The sequence below is a fragment of the Ambystoma mexicanum genome, chromosome 12 (genome assembly GCF_040938575.1).
Source record: "Ambystoma mexicanum isolate Mex_15411 chromosome 12, UKY_AmexF1_1, whole genome shotgun sequence".
Lineage (NCBI taxonomy): Eukaryota > Metazoa > Chordata > Amphibia > Caudata > Ambystomatidae > Ambystoma > Ambystoma mexicanum.
Window position 1 is genome coordinate 917,546,820 of NC_090936.1, and position 21,935 is coordinate 917,568,754.

Below are 21,935 nucleotides of genomic sequence, written 5' to 3' on the forward strand. Positions count from 1 at the left end.
CCCCCAGCAGTGCAGGGGCACCCTCCACCAGGCCCCCACCCATGTCCCCTATCACCCCCACCCCCCAGCCACCAGGGGCACCCTCCACCAGGCCCCACTCATGTCTCCCACCACCCCCCCAGCCACCAGGGGCACCCTCCACCAGGCCCTCACCCATGTCCCCTAACACCCCCACACCCCAGCAGTGCAGGGGCACCCTCCACCAGGCCCCCACCCATGTCCCCTATCACCCCCACCCCCCAGCAGTGCAGGGGCACCCTCCAGCAGGCCCCCACTCATGTCTCCCACCACCCCCACCCCCCAGCCACCAGGGGCACCCTCCACCAGGCCCCCACCCATGTCCCCTATCACCACCCCCCCCCAGCAGTGCAGGGGCAGCCTCCACCAGGCCCCCACTCATGTCAACCACCACCCCCACCCCCCAGCCATCAGGGGCACCCTCCACCAGGCCCACACTCATGTCTCCCACCACCCCCACCCCCCAGCAGTGTGGGCCCCCCCTCCACCAGGCCCCCACTCATGTCCCCCTGCACCCCCACCCCCCAGCATCCAGGGGCAGCCTCCACCAGGCCCCCACTCATGTCTCCCCCCACCCCCCCAGCATCCAGGGGCAGCGTCCACCAGGCCCCCACTCATGTCTCCCACCACCCCCACCCCCCCAGCATCCAGGGGCAGCCTCCACCAGGCCCCCACTCATGTCTCCCACCACCCCCACCCCCCAGCAGTGCAGGGGCACCCTCCACCAGGCCCCCACCCATGTCTCCCACCACCCCACCCCCCAGCCACCATGGGCAGCCTCCACCAGGCCCCCACGCATGTCTCCCACCCACCCCCACCCCCCAGCCACCATGGGCAGCCTCCACCAGGCCCCCACTCATGTCGTACAACCCACCCCCACCATCCAGCCACGATGGGCAGCCCCCACCAGGCCCCCGCTCATGTCTCCCACCCACCCCCACCCCCCAGCCACCATGGGCAGCCCCCACCAGGCCCCCACTCACGTCTCCCACCACCCCCACCCCCCAGCCACCAGGGGCACCCTCCACCAGGCCCCCACTCATGTCTCCCACCACCCCCCAGCCACCAGGGGCACCCTCCACCAGGCCCCCACCCATGTCTCCCACCACCCCCACCCCCCAGCCACCAGGGGCACCCTCCACCAGGCCCCCACTCATGTCTCCCACCACCCCCACCCCCCAGCAGTGTGGGGCACCCTCCACCAGGCCCCCACTCATGTCCCCCTGCACCCCCACCCCCCAGCATCCAGGGGCAGCCTCCACCAGGCCCCCACTCATGTCTCCCACCACCCCCACCCCCCCAGCAGTGCAGGGGCACCCTCCACCAGGCCCCCACCCATGTCTCCCACCACCCCCACCCCCCAGCCACCATGGGCAGCCTCCACCAGGCCCCCACTCATGTCTCCCACCCACCCCCACCCCCCAGCCACCATGGGCAGCCCCCACCAGGCCCCCACTCATGTCTCCCACCACCCCCACCCCCCAGCAGTGTGGGGCACCCTCCACCAGGCCCCCACTCATGTCCCCCTGCACCCCCACACCCCAGCATCCAGGGGCAGCCTCCACCAGGCCCCCACTCATGTCTCCCACCACCCCCTCCCCCCCAGCAGTGCAGGGGCACCCTCCACCAGGCCCCCACCCATGTCTCCCACCACCCCCACCCCCCAGCCACCATGGGCAGCCTCCACCATGCCCCCACTCATGTCTCCCACCCACCCCCACCCCCCAACCACCATGGGCAGCCCCCACCAGGCCCCCACTCATGTCTCCCACCCACCCCCACCCCCCAGCCACCATGGGCAGCCCCCACCAGGCCCCCACTCATGTCTCCCACCACCCCCACCCCCCAGCAGTGTGGGGCACCCTCCACCAGGCCCCCACTCATGTCCCCCTGCACCCCCACCCCCCAGCATCCAGGGGCAGCCTCCACCAGGCCCCCACTCATGTCTCCCACCACCCCCTCCCCCCCAGCAGTGCAGGGGCACCCTCCACCAGGCCCCCACCCATGTCTCCCACCACCCCCACCCCCCAGCCACCATGGGCAGCCTCCACCATGCCCCCACTCATGTCTCCCACCCACCCCCACCCCCCAGCCACCATGGGCAGCCCCCACCAGGCCCCCACTCATGTCTCCCACCCACCCCCACCCCCCAGCCACCATGGGCAGCCCCCACCAGGCCCCCACTCATGTCTCCCACCACCCCCTCCCCCCCAGCAGTGCAGGGGCACCCTCCACCAGGCCCCCACCCATGTCTCCCACCACCCCCACCCCCCAGCCACCATGGGCAGCCTCCACCATGCCCCCACTCATGTCTCCCACCCACCCCCACCCCCCAGCCACCATGGGCAGCCCCCACCAGGCCCCCACTCATGTCTCCCACCCACCCCCACCGCCCAGCCACCATGGGCAGCCCCCACCAGGCCCCCACTCATGTCTCCCACCCACCCCCACCCCCCAGCCACCATGGGCAGCCCCCACCAGGCCCCCACTCATGTCTCCCACCACCCCCACCCCCCAGCCACCAGGGGCACCCTCCACCAGGCCCCCACTCATGTCTCTTACCCACCCCCACCCCCCAGCCACCAGGGGCACCCTCCACCAGGCCCCCACCCATGTCCCCTATCACCCCCACCCCCCAGCCACCAGGGGCACCCTCCACCAGGCCCCCACTCATGTCTCCCACCACCCCCACCCCCCAGCCACCATGGGCAGCCTCCACCAGGCCCACACTCATGTCCCCCTGCACCCCCACCCCCCAGCATCCAGGGGCAGCCTCCACCAGGCCCCCACTCATGTCTCCCCCCACCCCCTCAGCATCCAGGGGCAGCCTCCACCAGGCCCCCACTCATGTCTCCCACCACCCCCACCCCCCCAGCATCCAGGGGCAGCCTCCACCAGGCCCCCACTCATGTCTCCCACCACCCCCACCCCCCAGCAGTGCAGGGGCACCCTCGACCAGGCCCCCACCCATGTCTCCCACCACCCCCACCCCCCAGCCACCATGGGCAGCCTCCACCAGGCCCCCACTCATGTCTCCCACCCACCCCCACCCCCCAGCCACCATGGGCAGCCCCCACCAGGCCCCCACTCATGTCTGCCACCCACCCCCACCCCCCAGCCACCATGGGCAGCCCCCACCAGGCCCCCACTCATGTCTCCCACCACCCCCACCCCCCAGCCACCAGGGGCACCCTCCACCAGGCCCCCACTCATGTCTCCCACCACCCCCACCCCCCAGCCACCAGGGGCACCCTCCACCAGGCCCCCACCCATGTCTCCCACCACCCCCACCCCCCAGCCACCAGGGGCACCCTCCACCAGGCCCCCACTCATGTCAACCCCAGCAGTGTGGGGCACCCTCCACCAGGCCCCCACTCATGTCCCCCTGCACCCCCACCCCCCAGCATCCAGGGGCAGCCTCCACCAGGCCCCCACTCATGTCTCCCACCACCCGCACCCCCCCAGCAGTGCAGGGGCACCCTCCACCAGGCCCCCACCCATGTCTCCCACCACCCCCACCCCCCAGCCACCATGGGCAGCCTCCACCAGGCCCCCACTCATGTCTCCCACCACCCCCACCCCCCCAGCAGTGCAGGGGCACCCTCCACCAGGCCCCCACCCATGTCTCCCACCACCCCCACCCCCCAGCCACCATGGGCAGCCTCCACCAGGCCCCCACTCATGTCTCCCACCCACCCCCACCCCCCAGCCACCATGGGCAGCCTCCACCAGGCCCACACTCATGTCTCCCACCACCCCCACCCCCCAGCAGTTTGGGGCACCCTCCACCAGGCCCCCACTCATGTCCCCCTGCACCCCCACCCCCCAGCATCCAGGGGCAGCCTCCGCCAGGCCCCCACTCATGTCTCCCACCACCCCCACCCCCCGAGCAGTGCAGGGCACCCTCCACCAGGCCCCCACCCATGTCTCCCACCACCCCCACCCCCCAGCCACCATGGGCAGCCTCCACCAGGCCCCCACTCATGTCTCCCACCCACCCCCACCCCCCAGCCACCATGGGCAGCCTCCACCAGGCCCCCACTCATGTCTCCCACCCACCCCCAACCCCCAGCCACCATGGGCAGCCCCCACCAGGCCCCCACTCATGTCTCCCACCCACCCCCACCATCCAGCCACCATGGGCAGCCCCCACCAGGCCCCCACTCATGTCTCCCACCACCCCCACCCCCGAGCCACCAGGGGCACCCTCCACCAGGCCCCCACTCATGTCTCCCACCCACCCCCAACCCCCAGCCACCAGGGGCACCCTCCACCAGGCCCCCACCCATGTCCCCTATCACCCCCACCCCCCAGCCACCAGGGGCACCCTCCACCAGGCCCCCACTCATGTCTCCCACCACCCCCACCCCCCAGCCACCAATGGCAGCCTCCACCAGGCCCCCACTCATGTCTCCCACCCACCCCCACCCCCCAGCCACCATGGGCAGCCTCCACCAGGCCCCCACTCATGTCTCCCACCACCCCCACCCCCCGAGCAGTGCAGGGCACCCTCCACCAGGCCCCCACCCATGTCTCCCACCACCCCCACCCCCCAGCCACCATGGGCAGCCTCCACCAGGCCCCCACTCATGTCTCCCACCCACCCCCACCCCCCAGCCACCATGGGCAGCCTCCACCAGGCCCCCACTCATGTCTCCCACCCACCCCCAACCCCCAGCCACCATGGGCAGCCCCCACCAGGCCCCCACTCATGTCTCCCACCCACCCCCACCATCCAGCCACCATGGGCAGCCCCCACCAGGCCCCCACTCATGTCTCCCACCACCCCCACCCCCCAGCCACCAGGGGCACCCTCCACCAGGCCCCCACTCATGTCTCCCACCCACCCCCAACCCCCAGCCACCAGGGGCACCCTCCACCAGGCCCCCACCCATGTCCCCTATCACCCCCACCCCCCAGCCACCAGGGGCACCCTCCACCAGGCCCCCACTCATGTCTCCCACCACCCCCACCCCCCAGCCACCATGGGCAGCCTCCACCAGGCCCATACTCATGTCTCCCACTCCCCCACCCCCCAGCAGTGTGGGGCACCCTCCGCCAGGCCCCCACTCATGTCCCCCTGCACCCCCACCCCCCAGCATCCAGGGGCAGCCTCCACCAGGCCCCCACTCATGTCTCCCACCACCCCCACCCCCCCAGCAGTGCAGGGGCACCCTCCACCAGGCCCCCACCCATGTCTCCCACCACCCCCACCCCCCAGCCACCATGGGCAGCCTCCACCAGGCCCCCACTCATGTCTCCCACCCACCCCCACCCCCCATCCACCATGGGCAGCCCCCACCAGGCCCCCACTCATGTCACCCACCCACCCCCACCCCCCAGCCACCATGGGCAGCCCCCACCAGGCCCCCACTCATGTCTCCCACCACCCCCACCCCCCAGCCACCAGGGGCACCCTCCACCAGGCCCCCACTCATGTCTCCCACCACCCCCACCCCCCAGCCACCAGGGGCACCCTCCACCAGGCCCCCACCCATGTCCCCTATCACCCCCACCCCCCAGCAGTGCAGGGGCACCCTCCACCAGGCCCCCACCCATGTCCCCTATCACCCCCACCCCCCAGCAGTGCAGGGGCACCCTCCACCAGGCCCCCAATCATGTCTCCCACCACCCCCACCCCCCAGCCACCGGGGGCACCCTCCACCAGGCCCCCACCCATGTCCCCTATCACCCCCACCCCCCAGCAGTGCAGGGGCACCCTCCACCAGACCCCCACCCATGCCCCCTATCACCCCCACCCCCCAGCAGTGCAGGGGCACCCTCCACCAGGCCCCCACCCATGTCCCCTATCACCCCCACCCCCCAGCCACCATGGGCAGCCTCCACCAGGTCCTCACAATCCCCAATCATGTGTGTTATGGTCAGCCTCCACAGCCAAAAAGCCCTACCAAGTAACCCATTCACCCACATGGAAATGGAAATTACATGTTACACCCCCAATGTTCATAAAGCTAATGAACCCATGTCCGTCACACACAATGGTTGCAATTGAATGGGAAAACACCCAACATGACATGCATGAAACCAATGAGATGATACCACACAGTGAAGTATGAAAACAAAATTCTATTAAAAAAAAAAAGAATGCAAAAGAAATGAAACAAACTACAATGGGAATGAAAAAAAGATAAGCTGCATGTCCGTTTAAAAAAATAAAAACACCAAATCCTAATCCCAAAAAATGTTGTCCAAAGTCAAATGAAAAATAAAATCAATCCAATGAAGAACTATGTACAAAACATCCAAGGGTCCATGAGCCCAACTGAACAAAGGAAACCTACAAAAAACTCTAACTAAAATGCAACTATATACAAAAAGTGGAGCAGTGTCCGTCGACTCCAAATCATAAGAACAAACAAAGGAAACCTAAAACTAAAGAACCATATACAAAGGCGGCGGGCAAGTCCAGCGGCTCACTCCGTGGTGTTCCGGGCCAGGGCATCATCGAACTCCTGTTCTATGTCCCGGAGGCGGTCCTGTTCCATGGCCCCGAGGGTCCGCAGGGACGACGCCATGTCCTCCTCCAACCCCCTGCGGATTGCCTCGAGGCACTCGGCCCACCTCAGGGCCCTCCGCATGGAGTTCTCCGCCCTGACCATTGTGAGCCGCGCCTCTTCCGCCCGCCGCCGCTCCGCACCTATGGCGTGGCCCAACCGCTGCCACACGGAAGACACTCTCTGTCCTGGGTCCTCCTGCCCTCCGGCCGATGCCTGCCCCTCCGATGTCGAAGGCCCCGAGCCTTCATGGCTCCCACCATGTTGCTGCTGCTGCTCTGCCTCTGCCCGTGCACTGCCTCCTGCTGCCTGCACATCCTCCGCCGGCTGGGGTGCAGTCGTAGATGTGGCCACCCCTGCTGGACGTCCGACTCCCGACTGTGGCAGGGATGCCTCCTCCACCAGCCTGGCCGCACCGTCAGAGGCAGCACCACAGGGCACCCAGGTGACTGATGGGTGGGAAGATGGCACAGAGGACGACTTGCGCGTAGGGGGTCCAGTTGAGGAGGGGGTCGGAGCAAGCCCCATCAGACGGAGGAATCCGGCCTGGGTGACCTGTCCCAGTAGGCTGACGTGGTCAACGAGCCATTCGAGATGACGTGCAGTCTCTCCATGAAAAGACTGCAGGTCACCTCGCATGGCCCGTTGACGCAACGCCACACCAGCCAGGACAGGCTCAACCCGGACCTGGATGGCCACGTCCGCAGGCAGAGGAAGGCCAGTTGACGTCAGCTCATCCCCTGCCTGAAAACGGGTCTGGACGTAGGCATCCCTGCTGGTGCAAGATGATGCAGGGACAGGATCGGGGACAGGATTGCACACAGGCACCTCCGCGGCGGCCTGTGCTGCCTCCTGTCCCTGGTCCTGCACTGCACCACTAGCATCAGTGGGATCCCCACCTCCAGACCCCGTCTCTGGTGCTTGCACGGCCTCCTCCTCCACCAAACCCCCCACCAACCTGGATGACTCCGTGCCATCTTCCCCTGTTGGGCACTGTGGGGTCCCAGCTGCCCCTTCTGCTGCCGAGGAGTCCAACTCCAACCTCCGCCTCTTGGACCTCCCCCCGGCAGCTGCGGCCTGGGACGCGGCACCGGACTCCTCACTCCCCGACGAGATGACAACACGGGAGGGGAGCCGGGCCTTGCGTCTCCGGCTGGCGGTGGGATCCCCGCCGCTGTGCTCCACAGCACCTTCTCCGCCCTCTTCATCAGTTGACACTGCAGACAGGGAGAAACAAAACACAGGCATCAGGGCACTGTACAATGGACACATACACACATGACAGTTGCACATGAGTGGCATTGGCAAACCTCAGACATGTCATCACAAACCCCAACACACATGTCATTACAACTCGCACACATGAGCCATACCACAGCCATATCGCAACTGCCACCACCATCCCTACACATACGACAGCATGAGCAGCCAAAGGTGAGCCAGACATCACGTGCAACACAGGAAGTGCACCACACATGTACACACACCACCACACTTGCATGCATGTGTACACCTCTGCCAAGTGTCGCACTGTTCAGATGGGCATCCATGTCACATCTGCCAATCAGGCCTCCACATACCGCTGTCACATGCATCCATGTTGCATCACTGTTGCACCCTTGTCAAATACACACACATGCACATGTACACAGTGCTGATACATGCAGCTGAAAACAACATACATGCGTGACATCACGGACATGTCTACTTACATACACATTCATCCAAACATGTGTGCCCACACAACTGTATTTGGCATGCAAGCCTACACACACAAGCACCATCCATGTCTCACACATTACAGCCCTCACATGTGTCAGCCCCACGGCCCTGTACACCCCCACCCATACTCGACCCCATACAAACAGATGTGCAACCTGCACACTACCGAATAATCACCACACGCATTGCTCACAATCAGGATGCATGTACACTCACCGCTCGACTCCAGACGGGTCTGCTTCTCTAGGACATGGACGTGGAGCGCTGGGGATATGCGTTCCAGGACCCTCATCTGTTCTTCCGACAAGTGGCCCCGGCGCCCCTTGGCATCCGCTGCCTTCAAGAGGCGCCGGACCTTGTTCAGGGTCCTGGACCTGAAGTCCTCCCAGCGCTTCCTGACATGTTGTAAGTCGCGGACTGCCACCCCCTCCACGTTGATGGCAGTCACGATGTCAGTCCAGATCCGAGTCCGTCCTTCCTTGTCGGCGCGGGAACTTCCGAAGAGGGCATCATACTGCCCCAGGACTTGCTCCACCAGGACAACAACTTCGGTGGAACTGAAGCTGGTGCCCCTCTGCCTCTCTGGCCTGAGGTTGTCAGTGGTCACAGATGGTGTTTGCCCCGACATGACAACCCCAGAGGCAGGAGTGGGTGGGCAACTGGGTCCTGGGGCTGGGCTGTGGAGCGATGGAATCCCAGTCGGGAGTCTTCGGTTCCAGCAGGGGTGGTCACAGCAACAGCACCCCTGGCTGATGTGCAGGCAGCAATGGCAGTGCACGTGGGCAGCAGGCAGCAGCAGATGGCAGGTGGGAGCGTGCTCGGGGCTCTGGGGGGCAGTAGTTCGGCCTTCTGGGCATGAGCGTGGTCTTCCGTGTGCATACGTGTGGCCAGCTTGATACGGAGTGATTTGGCACGCCAAGAGGCGGAGGTTGGAGTTGGACTCCTCGGCAGCAGAAGGGTGAGCTGGGACCCCACAGGGCCCAACAGGGGAAGATGGCACGGAGTTATCCAGGTTGGTGGGGGGTTTGGTGGAGGAGGAGGCCGTGCAAGCACCAGAGACGGGGTCTGGAGGTGGGGATCCCACTGGTGCTAGTGGTGCAGTGCAGGACCAGGGACAGAAGGCAGCACAGGCCGCCGCGGAGGTGCCTGTGTGCAATCCTGTCCCCGATCCTGTCCCTGCATCATCTTGCACCAGCAGGGATGCCTACGTCCAGACCCGTTTTCAGGCAGGGGATGAGCTGACGTCAACTGGCCTTCCTCTGCCTGCGGACGTGGCCATCCAGGTCCGGGTTGAGCCTGTCCTGGCTGGTGTGGCGTTGCGTCAACGGGCCATGCGAGGTGACCTGCAGTCTTTTCATGGAGAGACTGCACGTCATCTTGAATGGCTCGTTGACCACGTCAGCCTGCTGGGACAGGTCACCCAGGCCGGATTCCTCCGTCTGATGGGGCTTGCTCCGACCCCCTCCTCAACTGGACCCCCTACGCGCCAGTCGTCCTCTGTGCCATCTTCCCACCCATCAGTCACCTGGGTGCCCTGTGGTGCTGCCTCTGACGGTGCGGCCAGGCTGGTGGAGGAGGCATCCCTGCCACAGTCGGGAGTCGGACGTCCAGCAGGGGTGGCCACATCTACGACTGCACCCCAGCCGGCGGAGGATGTGCAGGCAGCAGGAGGCAGTGCACGGGCAGAGGCAGAGCAGCAGCAGCAACATGGTGGGAGCCATGAAGGCTCGGGGCCTTCGACATCGGAGGGGCAGGCATCGGCCGGAGGGCAGGAGGACCCAGGACAGAGAGTGTCTTCCGTGTGGCAGCGGTTGGGCCACGCCATAGGTGCGGAGCGGCGGCGGGCGGAAGAGGCGCGGCTCATAATGGTCAGGGCGGAGAACTCCATGCGGAGGGCCCTGAGGAGGGCCGAGTGCCTCGAGGCAATCCGCAGGGGGTTGGAGGAGGACACGGCTTCGTCCCTGCGGACCCTCGGGGCCATGGAACAGGACCGCCTCCGGGACATCGAACAGGAGTTCGATGATGCCCTGGCCCGGAACACCACGGAGTGAGCCGCTGGACTTGCCCGCCGCCTTTGTATATAGTTCTTTAGTTTTAGGTTTCCTTTGTTTGTTCTTATGATTTGGAGTCGACGGACACTGCTCCACTTTTTGTATATAGTTGCATTTTAGTTAGGGTTTTTTGTAGGTTTCCTTTGTTCAGTTGGGCTCATGGACCCTTGGATGTTTTGTACATAGTTCTTCATTGGATTGATTTTATTTTTCATTTGACTTTGGACAACATTTTTTTGGATTAGGATTTGGTGTTTTTATTTTTTTAAACTGACATGCAGCTTATCTTTTTTTCATTCCCATTGTAGTTTGTTTCATTTCTTTTGCATTCTTTTTTTTTTAATAGAATTTTGTTTTCATACTTCACTGTGTGGTATCATCTCATTGGTTTCATGCATGTCATGTTGGGTGTTTTCCCATTCAATTGCAACCATTGTGTGTGACGGACATGGGTTCATTAGCTTTATGAACATTGGGGGTGTAACATGTAATTTCCATTTCCATGTGGGTGAATGGGTTACTTGGTAGGGCTTTTTGGCTGTGGAGGCTGACCATAACGCACATGATTGGGGATTGTGAGGACCTGGTGGAGGCTGCCCATGGTGGCTAGGGGGTGGGGGTGATAGGGGACATGGGTGGGGGCCTGGCGGAGGGTGCCCCTGCACTGCTGGGGGGTGGGGGTGATAGGGGATATGGGTGGGGGCCTGGTGGAGGGTGCCCCTGCACTGCTGGGGGGTGGGGGTGATAGGGGACATGGGTGGGGGCCTGGTGGAGGGTGCCCCCGGAGGCTGGGGGTGGGGGTGGTGGGAGACATGAGTGGGGGCCTGGTGGAGGGTGCCCCTGCACTGCTGGGGGGTGGGGGTGATAGGGGACATGGGTGGGGGGCCTGGTGGAAGGTGCCCCTGCACTGCTGGGGGGTGGGGGTGATAGGGGACATGGGTGGGGGCCTGGTAGAGGGTGCCCATGGTGGCTGGGGGGTGGGGGTGGTGGGATACATGAGTGGGGGCCTGGTGGAGGGTGCCCCTGGTGGCTGGGGGGTGGGGGTGGTGGGAGACATGAGTGGGGGCCTGGTGGGGGCTGCCCATGGTGGCTGGGGGGTGGGGGTGGGTGGGAGACATGAGTGGGGGCCTGGTGGGGGCTGTCCATGGTGGCTGGGGGGTGGGGGTGGGTGGGAGACATGAGTGGGGGCCTGGTGGAGGCTGCCCATGGTGGCTGGGGGGTGGGGGTGGTGGGAGACATGGGTGGGGGCCTGGTGGAGGGTGCCCCTGCACTGCTGGGGGGGTGGGGGTGGTGGGAGACATGAGTGGGGGCCTGGTGGAGGGTGCCCCTGCACTGCTGAGGGGGTGGGGGTGGTGGGAGACATGAGTGGGGGCCTGGTGGAGGCTGCCCCTGGATGCTGGGGGGTGGGGGTGCAGGGGGACATGAGTGGGGGTCTGGTGGAGGGTGCCCCACACTGCTGGGGGTGGGGGTGGTGGGAGACATGAGTGGGGGCCTGGTGGGGGCTGCCCATGGTGGCTGGGGGGTGGGGGTGGGTGGGAGACATGAGTGGGGGCCTGGTGGGGGCTGCCCATGGTGGCTGGGGGGTGGGGGTGGGTGGGAGACATGAGTGGGGGCCTGGTGGAGGCTGCCCATGGTGGCTGGGGGGTGGGGGTGGTGGGAGACATGGGTGGGGGGCCTGGTGGAGGGTGCCCCTGCACTGCTGGGGGGGTGGGGGTGGTGGGAGACATGAGTGGGGGCCTGGTGGAGGCTGCCCCTGGATGCTGGGGGGTGGGGGTGCAGGGGGACATGAGTGGGGGCCTGGTGGAGGGTGCCCCACACTGCTGGGGGGTGGGGGTGGTGGGAGACATGAGTGGGGGCCTGGTGGAGGGTGCCCCTGGTGGCTGGGGGGTGGGGGTGGTGGGAGACATGGGTGGGGGCCTGGTGGAGGGTGCCCCTGGTGGCTGGGGGGTGGGGGTGGTGGGAGACATGAGTGGGGGCCTGGTGGAGGGTGCCCCTGGTGGCTGGGGGGTGGGGGTGGTGGCAGACATGAGTGGGGGCCTGGTGGGGGCTGCCCATGATGGCTGGGGGGTGGGGGTGGGTGGGAGACATGAGTGGGGGCCTGGTGGGGGCTGCCCATGGTGGCTGGGGGGTGGGGGTGGGTGGGAGACATGAGTGGGGGCCTGGTGGAGGCTGCCCATGGTGGCTGGGGGGTGCGGGTGGGTGGGAGACATGAGTGGGGGCCTGGTGGAGGCTGCCCATGGTGGCTGGGGGGTGGGGGTGGTGGGAGACATGGGTGGGGGCCTGGTGGAGGGTTCCCCTGCACTGCTGGGGGTGTGGGGGTGGTGGGAGACATGAGTGGGGGCCTGGTGGAGGCTGCCCCTGGATGCTGGGGGTTGGGGTTGCAGGGGGACATGAGTGGGGGCCTGGTGGAGGGTGCCCCTGCACTGCTGGGGGGTGGGGGTGATAGGGGACATTGGTGGGGGCCTGGTGGAGGGTGCCCCTGTTGGCTGGGGGGTGGGGGTGGTGGGAGACATGTGTGGGGGCCTGGTGGAGGGTGCCCCTGGTGGCTGGGGGGTGCGGGTGATAGGGGACATGGGTGGGGGCCTGGTGGAGGGTGCCCCTGGGGGGTGGGGGTGGTGGGAGACATGAGTGGGGGCCTGGTGGAGGGTGCCCCTGGTGGCTGGGGGGTGGGGGTGGTGGGAGACATGAGTGGGGGCCTGGTGGAGGGTGCCCCTGGTGGCTGGGGGGTGGGGGTGGTGGGAGACATGAGTGGGGGCCTGGTGGGGGCTGCCCATGGTGGCTGGGGGTTGGGGGTGGGTGGGAGACATGAGTGGGGGCCTGGTGGGGGCTGCCCATGGTGGCTGGGGGGTGGGGGTGGGTGGGAGACATGAGTGGGGGCCTGGTGGAGGCTGCCCATGGTGGCTGGGCGGTGGGGGTGGGTGGGAGACATGAGTGGGGGCCTGGTGGAGGCTGCCCATGGTGGCTGGGGGGTGGGGGTGGTGGGAGACATGGGTGGGGGCCTGGTGGAGGGTGCCCCTGCACTGCTGGGGTGGCGGGGGTGGTGGGAGACATGAGTGGGGGCCTGGTGGAGGCTGCCCCTGGATGCTGGGGTGTGGGGGTGCAGGGGGACATGAGTGGGGGCCTGGTGGAGGGTGCCCCACACTGCTGGGGGGTGGGGCTGGTGGGAGGCATGAGTGTGGGCCTGGTGGAGGCTGCCCATGGTGGCTGGGGGTTGGGGGTGGGTGGGAGACATGAGTGGGGGCCTGGTGGAGGCTGCCCATGGTGGCTGGGGGGTGGGGGTGGTGGGAGACATGGGTGGGGGCCTGGTGGAGGGTGCCCCTGCACTGCTGGGGGGGTGGGGGTGATGGGAGACATGAGTGGGGGCCTGGTGGAGGCTGCCCCTGGATGCTGGGGGGTGCAGGGGGACATGAGTGGGGGCCTGGTGGAGGGTGCCCCACACTGCTGGGGGGTGGGGGTGGTGGGAGACATGAGTGGGGGCCTGGTGGGGGCTGCCCATGGTGGCTGGGGGGTGGGGGTGGGTGGGAGACATGAGTGGGGGCCTGGTGGGGGCTGCCCATGGTGGCTGGGGGGTGGGGGTGGGTGGGAGACATGAGTGGGGGCCTGGTGGAGGCTGCCCATGGTGGCTGGGGGGTGGGGGTGGTGGGAGACATGAGTGGGGGCCTGCTGGAGGCTGCCCCTGGATGCTGGGGGGTGGGGGTGCAGGGGGACATGAGTGGGGGCCTGGTGGAGGGTGCCCCACACTGCTGTGGGTTGGGGGTGGTGGGAGACATGAGTGTGGGCCTGGTGGAGGGTGCCCCTGATGGCTGGGGGGTGGGGGTGGTGGTTGACATGAGTGGGGGCCTGGTGGAGGCTGCCCCTGCACTGCTGGGGGTTGGTGGTGATAGGGGACATGGGTGGGGGCCTGGTGGAGGGTGCCCCTGGTGGCTGGGGGGTGGGGGTGGTGGGAGACATGGGTGGGGGCCTGGTGGAGGGTGCCACTGGATGCTGGGGGGTGGGGGTGGTGAGAGACATGAGTGGGGGCCTGGTGGAGGGTGCCCCTGGTGGCTGGGGGGTGGGGGTGGTGGGAGACATGGGTGGGGGCCTGGTGGAGGGTGCCCCTGGTGGCTGGGGGGTGGGGGTGGTGGGAGACATGAGTGGGGGCCTGGTGGAGGGTGCCCATGGTGGCTGGGGGGTGGGGGTGGTGGTTGACATGGGTGGGGGCCTGGTGGAGGCTGCCCCTGGATGCTGGGGGGTGGGGTTGCAGGGGGACATGGGTGGGGGCCTGGTGGAGGCTGCCCCTGGATGCTGGTGGGTGGGGGTGGTGGGAGACATGGGTGGGGGCCTGGTGGAGGGTGCCCCACACTGCTGGGGGGTGGGGGTGGTGGGAGACATGAGTGGGGGCCTGGTGGGGGCTGCCCATGGTGGCTGGGGGGTGGGGGTGGTGGGAGACATGGGAGGGGGCCTGGTGGAGGGTGCCCCACACTGCTGGTGGGTGGGGGTGGTGGGAGACATGATTGGGGGCCTGGTGGAGGGTGCCCCTGGATGCTGGGGGGTGGGGGTGATAGGGGCCATGAGTGGGGGCCTGGTGGAGGGTGCCCCTGGATGCTGGGGGGTGGGGGTGGTGGGAGACATGAGTGGGGGCCTGGTGGAGGCTGCCCCTGGATGCTGGGGGGTGGGGGTGCAGGGGGACATGAGTGGGGGCCTGGTGGGGGCTGCCCATGGTGGCTGGGGGGTGGGGGTGGGTGGGAGACATGAGTGGGGGCCTGGTGGGGGCTGCCCATGGTGGCTGGGGGGTGGGGGTGGGTGGGAGACATGAGTGGGGGCCTGGTGGAGGCTGCCCATGGTGGCTGGGGGTGGGGGTTGTGGGAGACATGGGTGGGGGCCTGGTGGAGGGTGCCCCTGCACTGCTGGGGGGGTGGGGGTGGTGGGAGACATGAGTGGGGGCCTGGTGGAGGCTGCCCCTGGATGCTGGGGGGTGGGGGTGCAGGGGGACATGAGTGGGGGCCTGGTGGGGGCTGCCCATGGTGGCTGGGGGGTGGGGGTGGGTGGGAGACATGAGTGGAGGCCTGGTAGAGGGTGCCCATGGTGGCTGGGGGGTGGGGGTGGGTGGGAGACATGAGTGGGGGCCTGGTGGGGGCTGCCCATGGTGGCTGGGGGGTGGGGGTGGTGGGAGACATGGGTGGGGGCCTGGTGGAGGGTGCCCAACACTGCTGGGGGGTGGGGGTGGTGGGAGACATGAGTGGGGGCCTGGTGGGGGCTGCCCATGGTGGCTGGGGGGTGGGGGTGGTGGGAGACATGGGTGGGGGCCTGTTGGAGGGTGCCCCACACTGCTGGGGGGTGGGGGTGGTGGGAGACATGAGTGGGGGCCTGGTGGAGGGTGCCCCTGGATGCTGGGGGGTGGGGGTGATAGGGGCCATGAGTGGGGGCCTGGTGGAGGGTGCCCCTGGATGCTGGGGGGTGGGGGTGCAGGGGGACATGAGTGGGGGCCTGGTGGTGCTGCCCCTGCACTGCTGGGGGGTTCGGGTGATAGGGGCCATGAGTGGGGGCCTGGTGGAGGGTGCCCCACACTGCTGGGGGGTGGGGGTGCTGGGTGACATGAGCAGGTGTGCAGGGTAGTCCCCTGTGGTGTTGGCTGCCTGCAGGGGCCGTGGAGGGTGTACAGGGAATACCTGGGAGCACACAGCCAAATCGCGTGTAAAATTTCCCGCGTACCCCTGAAATACACATACCCAGCCAAATCACGTGTGGAAATTCCCGCGCACGTACCCGACCAAATCGCGTGTGGGAATTCCCGTGCACCCCTGAGATCCACGTACCCAGCCAAGTCGCGTGTGCAAATACCCGCGCACGTACCCGGCCAAATCGCGTGTGGAACTTCCCGCGCACCCCTGAAATCCACGTACCCTTCCAAATCGCGTGTGAGACTTCCCGCGCACCCCTGAGATCCACGTACCCAGCCAAATCGCGTGTGGAAATTCCCGCGCACGTACCCGGCCAAATCGCGTGGGCAACTTCCTGTGCACCCCTGAAATCCACGTACCCTGCCAAATCGCGTGTGGGACTTCCCGCGCACCCCTGAGATCCACGTACCCAGCCAAATCGCGTGTGGAAATTCCCGCGCACGTACCCTGCCAAATTGCGTGTGCAACTTCCCGCGCACCCCTGAAATCCACGTACCCTGCCAAATCACGTGTGGGACTTCCAGCACACCCATGAGATCCACGTACCCAGCCAAATCGCGTGTGGAAATTCCCGCGCACGTACCCGGCCAAATCGCGTGTGGAACTTCCCGCGCACCCCTGAGATCCACGTACCCAGCCAAATCGCGTGTGGAAATTCCCGCGCACGTACCCTGCCAAATTGCGTGTGCAACTTCCCGCGCACCCCTGAAATCCACGTACCCTGCCAAATCACGTGTGGGACTTCCAGCACACCCATGAGATCCACGTACCCAGCCAAATCGCGTGTGGAAATTCCCGCGCACGTACCCGGCCAAATCGCGTGTGGAACTTCCCGCGCACCCCTGAAATCCACATACCCTGCCAAATCGCGTGTGAGACTTCCCGCGCACCCCGGTATACACGCACATGTATTTTTTGTCAGCGGGTGTCCGTGTTTGTGGGTACCCCTTTGCACGTCATTTGTCCTGGAGGGCCACAGTATAGGACATTCATCATGGCTGTATATAGGTGCTATTTGTTAGCGCACCTTTTGGTGCACATTTCTTCCAGGCGCAGAGACGCTACCGCCTGCTTTCTTGTGGCGGTCGTGTTTGTGCCTGTGCGCTGGTTTGAGCGTGCGCTTTTTTGCCCTATTCTATTCCATGAATACGTGTTGTAGGCGAGCGTGTGGGCGTTCCGCGCACTTGTACCCTGTACTTCCCCCGTGACGCCCACATTTTGGGAAGTTGTTCCCCATTCCGAGTGTTACGCCCCGCGTTCCGCCTACTTTTGTTGCGTGCGCCGCGCTATGTGCAATTTTCGCTGTGGCCTGTGCGATTTTCGCTGTGACCTGGCGCACGCAGTTAGATGGCCTGTGCGCCAACGTGCGCCGCGCACTTTTTTATCGCACATCCGATGGTTTTCTCACGCACGGCCTTCCATGAATCGATGTGCGCTGCTTTTCGTGCGATTTTCGCACTTGCACTGCGATTTTCGCTATTCCACTGCGATTCGCACGTTTTTGCCCACTTGCGCCGCGCTAATTATTCCATGAATCGGCCTGTTAATGTCCGCGGACATTATGAGTGTTCTTAGAACACATTCAACTTGCCAGCAAACAATACGAACAGTATCTTCAGGACACCCCCTACGAACATTTCAGGGCACCGCAACAGTTCTTAGAACACTTTCGACTTGACAACGAACAATACGGACAGCGTCCTCAGAACACCCCCATTTCGTTTATTTGCGAACATTTCGGGACACTGCGAGTGTGCTTAGAACACATTCAACTTGCAAGAGAACAATACGGACAGCATCCTCAGAACACCCCCATTTTTTTATTTGCAAACATTTCAGGACACCACGAGTGTTCTTAGAACACATTCAACTTGCCAGCGAACAATACGGACAGCGTCTTCAGGACACCCCATAGGAACATTTCAGGACACCACGAGGGCTCTTAGAACACTTTCAACTTGACAACGAACAATATAGACAGCGTCCTCAGGACACCCCCATTTTGTTTATTTGCGAACATTCCCGGACACCGCGAGTGTTCTTAGAACACATTCAACTTGCCATCGAACAATACGAACAGCGTCCTCAGGACACCCCCATTTTGATTATTTACAAACATTTCAGGATACTGCAAGTGTTCTTAGGACACATTCAACTTCCCATCGAACAATACGAACAGCGTCCTCAGGACACCTCCATTTTGTTTATTTACAAACATTTCAGGACACCACGAGTGTTCTTAGAACACATTCAACTTGCCAGAGAACAATACGACAGTGTCTTCAGGACACGCCCTACGAACATTTCAGGACACCGCCAGTGTTCTTAGAACACTTTAAACTTGACAGCGAACAAAATGCACAGCGTCCTCAGAACACCCCATTTTGTTTATTTATGAAAATTTCAGGACGCCACAAGTGTTCTTAGAACACATTCAACTTGCAAGAGAACAATACGGACAGCGTCCTCAGAACAACCCCATTTTTTTATTTGCGAACATTTCAGGACACCACAAGTGTTCTTAGAACACATTCAACTTGCCAGCGAACAATACGGACAGCGTCTTAAGGACACCCCCTACGAACATTTCAGGATACCGCGAGTGTTCTTAGAACACATTCAACTTGCCAGCGAACAATACGGACAGCGTCTTTGGACATCCTCTATGAACATTTCAGGGCACCCCAACAGTTCTTAGAACACTTTCAACTTGACAACGAACAATACAGACAGCGTCCTCAGGACACCCCCATTTCGTTTATTTATGAACATTTCAAGACACCACAAGTGTTCTTAGAACACATTCAACTTGCAAGAGAACAATACGGACAGTGTCCTCAGAACACCCCCATTTTTTTATTTGCAAACATTTCAGGACACCGCAAGTGTTCTTAGAACACATTCAACTTGCCAGCGAACAATACGGACAGCGTCTTTGGACATCCCCTACGAACATTTCAGGGCACCCCAACAGGTCTTAGAACACTTTCAACTTGACAACGAACAATACAGACAGCGTCCTCAGGACACCCCCATTTTGTTTATTTACGAACATTTCAGGACACCACAAGTGTTCTTAGAACACATTCAACTTGCAAGAGAACAATACGGACAGCGTCCTCAGAACACCCCCATTTTTTTATTTGCGAACATTTCAGGACACCACAAGTGTTCTTAGAACACATTCAACTTGCAAGAGAACAATACGGACAGCGTCCTCAGAACACCCCCATTTTTTTATTTGCGAACATTTCAGGACACCGCAAGTGTTCTTAGAACACTTTCAACTTGACAACGAACAATACGGACAGCGTCCTCAGAACACCCCCATTTTGTTTATTTGCGAACATTTCAGGACACCGCAAGTGTTCTTAGAACACATTCAACTTGCCAGCGAACAATACTGACAGCGTCTTAAGGACACCCCCTAGGAACATTTCAGGACACCGCGAGTGTTCTTAGAACACATTCAACTTGCCAGCGAACAATACAGACAGCGTCTTTGGTCATCCCCTACAAACATTTCAGGGCACCGCAACAGTTCTTAGAACACTTTCAACTTGACAACGATCAACACAGACAGCGTCCTCAGGACACCCCCATTTTGTTTATTTGCGAACATTCCCGGACACCGCAAGTGTTCTTAGAACACATTCAACTTGCCATCAAACAATACGGACAGCGTCCCCAGGACACCCCCATTTTGATTATTTATGAACATTTCAGGATAATGCGAGTGTTCTTAGAACACATTCAACTTCCCATCGAACAATACAAACAGCGTCCTCAGGACACTCCCATTTTGTTTATTTACGAACATTTCAGGACACCACAAGTGTTCTTAGAACACATTCAACTTGCCAGAGAACAATACGGACAGCGTCTTCAGGACACCCCCTAGGAACATTTCAGGACACCGCAAGTGTTCTTAGAACACTTTAAACTTGACAACGAACAAAATGGACAGCGTCCTCAGAACACCCCCATGTTGTTTATTTACGAACATTTCAGGACACCACAAGTGTTCTTAGAACACATTCAACTTGCAAGAGAACAATATGTACAACGTCCTCAGAACACCCCCATTTTTTTATTTGCAAACATTTCAGGACACTGCGAGTGTCCTTAGAACACATTCAACTTGCCAGCGAACAATACGGACAGCGTCTTCAGGACACCCCCTACGAACATTTCAGGACACTGCGAGTGTTCTTAGAACACTTTCAACTTGACAACGAACAATACGGACGGCGTCCTCAGGAAACCCCCATTTTGTTAATTTGCAAACATTTCAGGACACTGCAAGTGTTCTTAGAACACTTTAAACTTGACAGCGAACAAAACGCACAGCGTCCTCAGGACACCTCCATTTTGTTTATTTACGAACATTTCAGGACACCACGAGTGTTCTTAGAACACATTCAACTTGCCAGCGAACAATATTGACAGCGTCTTTGGACATCCCCTATGAACATTTCAGGGCACCGCAACAGTTCTTAGAACACTTTCAACTTGACAACTAACAATACAGACAGGGTCCTCAGGACACCCCCATTTTGTTTACTTGTGAACATTCCCAGACACCGCGAGTGTTCTTAGAACACATTCAACTTGCCATCGAACAATACGGACAGCGTCCTCAGGACACCCCCATTTTGATTATTTACAAACATTTCAGGATAACGTGAGTGTTCTTAGAACACATTCAACTTCCCCTCGAACAATACAGACAGCGTCCTCAGGACACCCCCATTTTGTTTATTTACGTACATTTCAGGACACCACAAGTGTTCTTAGAACATTCAACTTGCCATCGAACAATACGGACAGCGTCCTCAGGACACCCCCATTTTGATTATTTACGAACATTTCAGGATAACGCGAGTGTTCTTAGAACACATTCAACTTCCCATCGAACAATACAGACAGCGCCTCAGGACACCCCCATTTTGTTTATTTACGAACATTTCAGGACACCACAAGTGTTCTTAGAACACATTCAACTTGCCAGAGAACAATACGAACAGCGTCTTCAGGACACCCCCTACGAACATTTCAGGACACCGCAAGTGTTCTTAGAACACATTCAACTTGCCAGCGAACAATACGGACAGCGTCTTTGGACATCCCCTACGAACATTTCAGGGCACCGCAACAGTTCTTAGAACACTTTCAACTTGACAACGATCAATACAGACAGCGTCCTCAGGACACCCCCATTTTGTTTATTTGCGAACATTCCCGGACACCGCAAGTGTTCTTAGAACACATTCAACTTGCCATCAAACAATACGGACAGCGTCCTCAGGACACCCCCATTTTGATTATTTATGAACATTTCAGGATAATGCGGGTGTTCTTAGAACACATTCAACTTCGCATCGAACAATACAGACAGCGTCCTCAGGACACTCCCATTTTGTTTATTTTACGAACATTTCAGGACACCACAAGTGTTCTTAGAACACATTCAACTTGCCAGAGAACAATACAGACAGCATCTTCAGGACACCCCCTATTAACATTTCAGGACACCGCGAGTGTTCTTAGAACACTTTAAACTTAACAACGAACAAAATGGACAGCGTCCTCAGAACACCCTCATTTTGTTTATTTACGAACATTTCAGGACACCACAAGTGTTCTTAGAACACATTCAACTTGCAAGAGAACAATGCGTACAACGTCCTCAGAACACCCCCATTTTTCTATTTGCAAACATTTCAGGACACCGCAAGTGTTCTTAGAACACATTCAACTTGCCAGCGAACAATACGGACAGCGTCTTCAGGACACCCCCTACGAACATTTCAGGACACTGCGAGTGTTCTTAGAACACTTTCAAATTGACAACGAACAATACAGACAGCGTCCTCAGGACACCCCCATTTTGTTCATTTGCAAACATTTCAGGACACCGCAAGTGTTCTTAGAACACTTTAAACTTGACAGCGAACAAAAGGCACAGC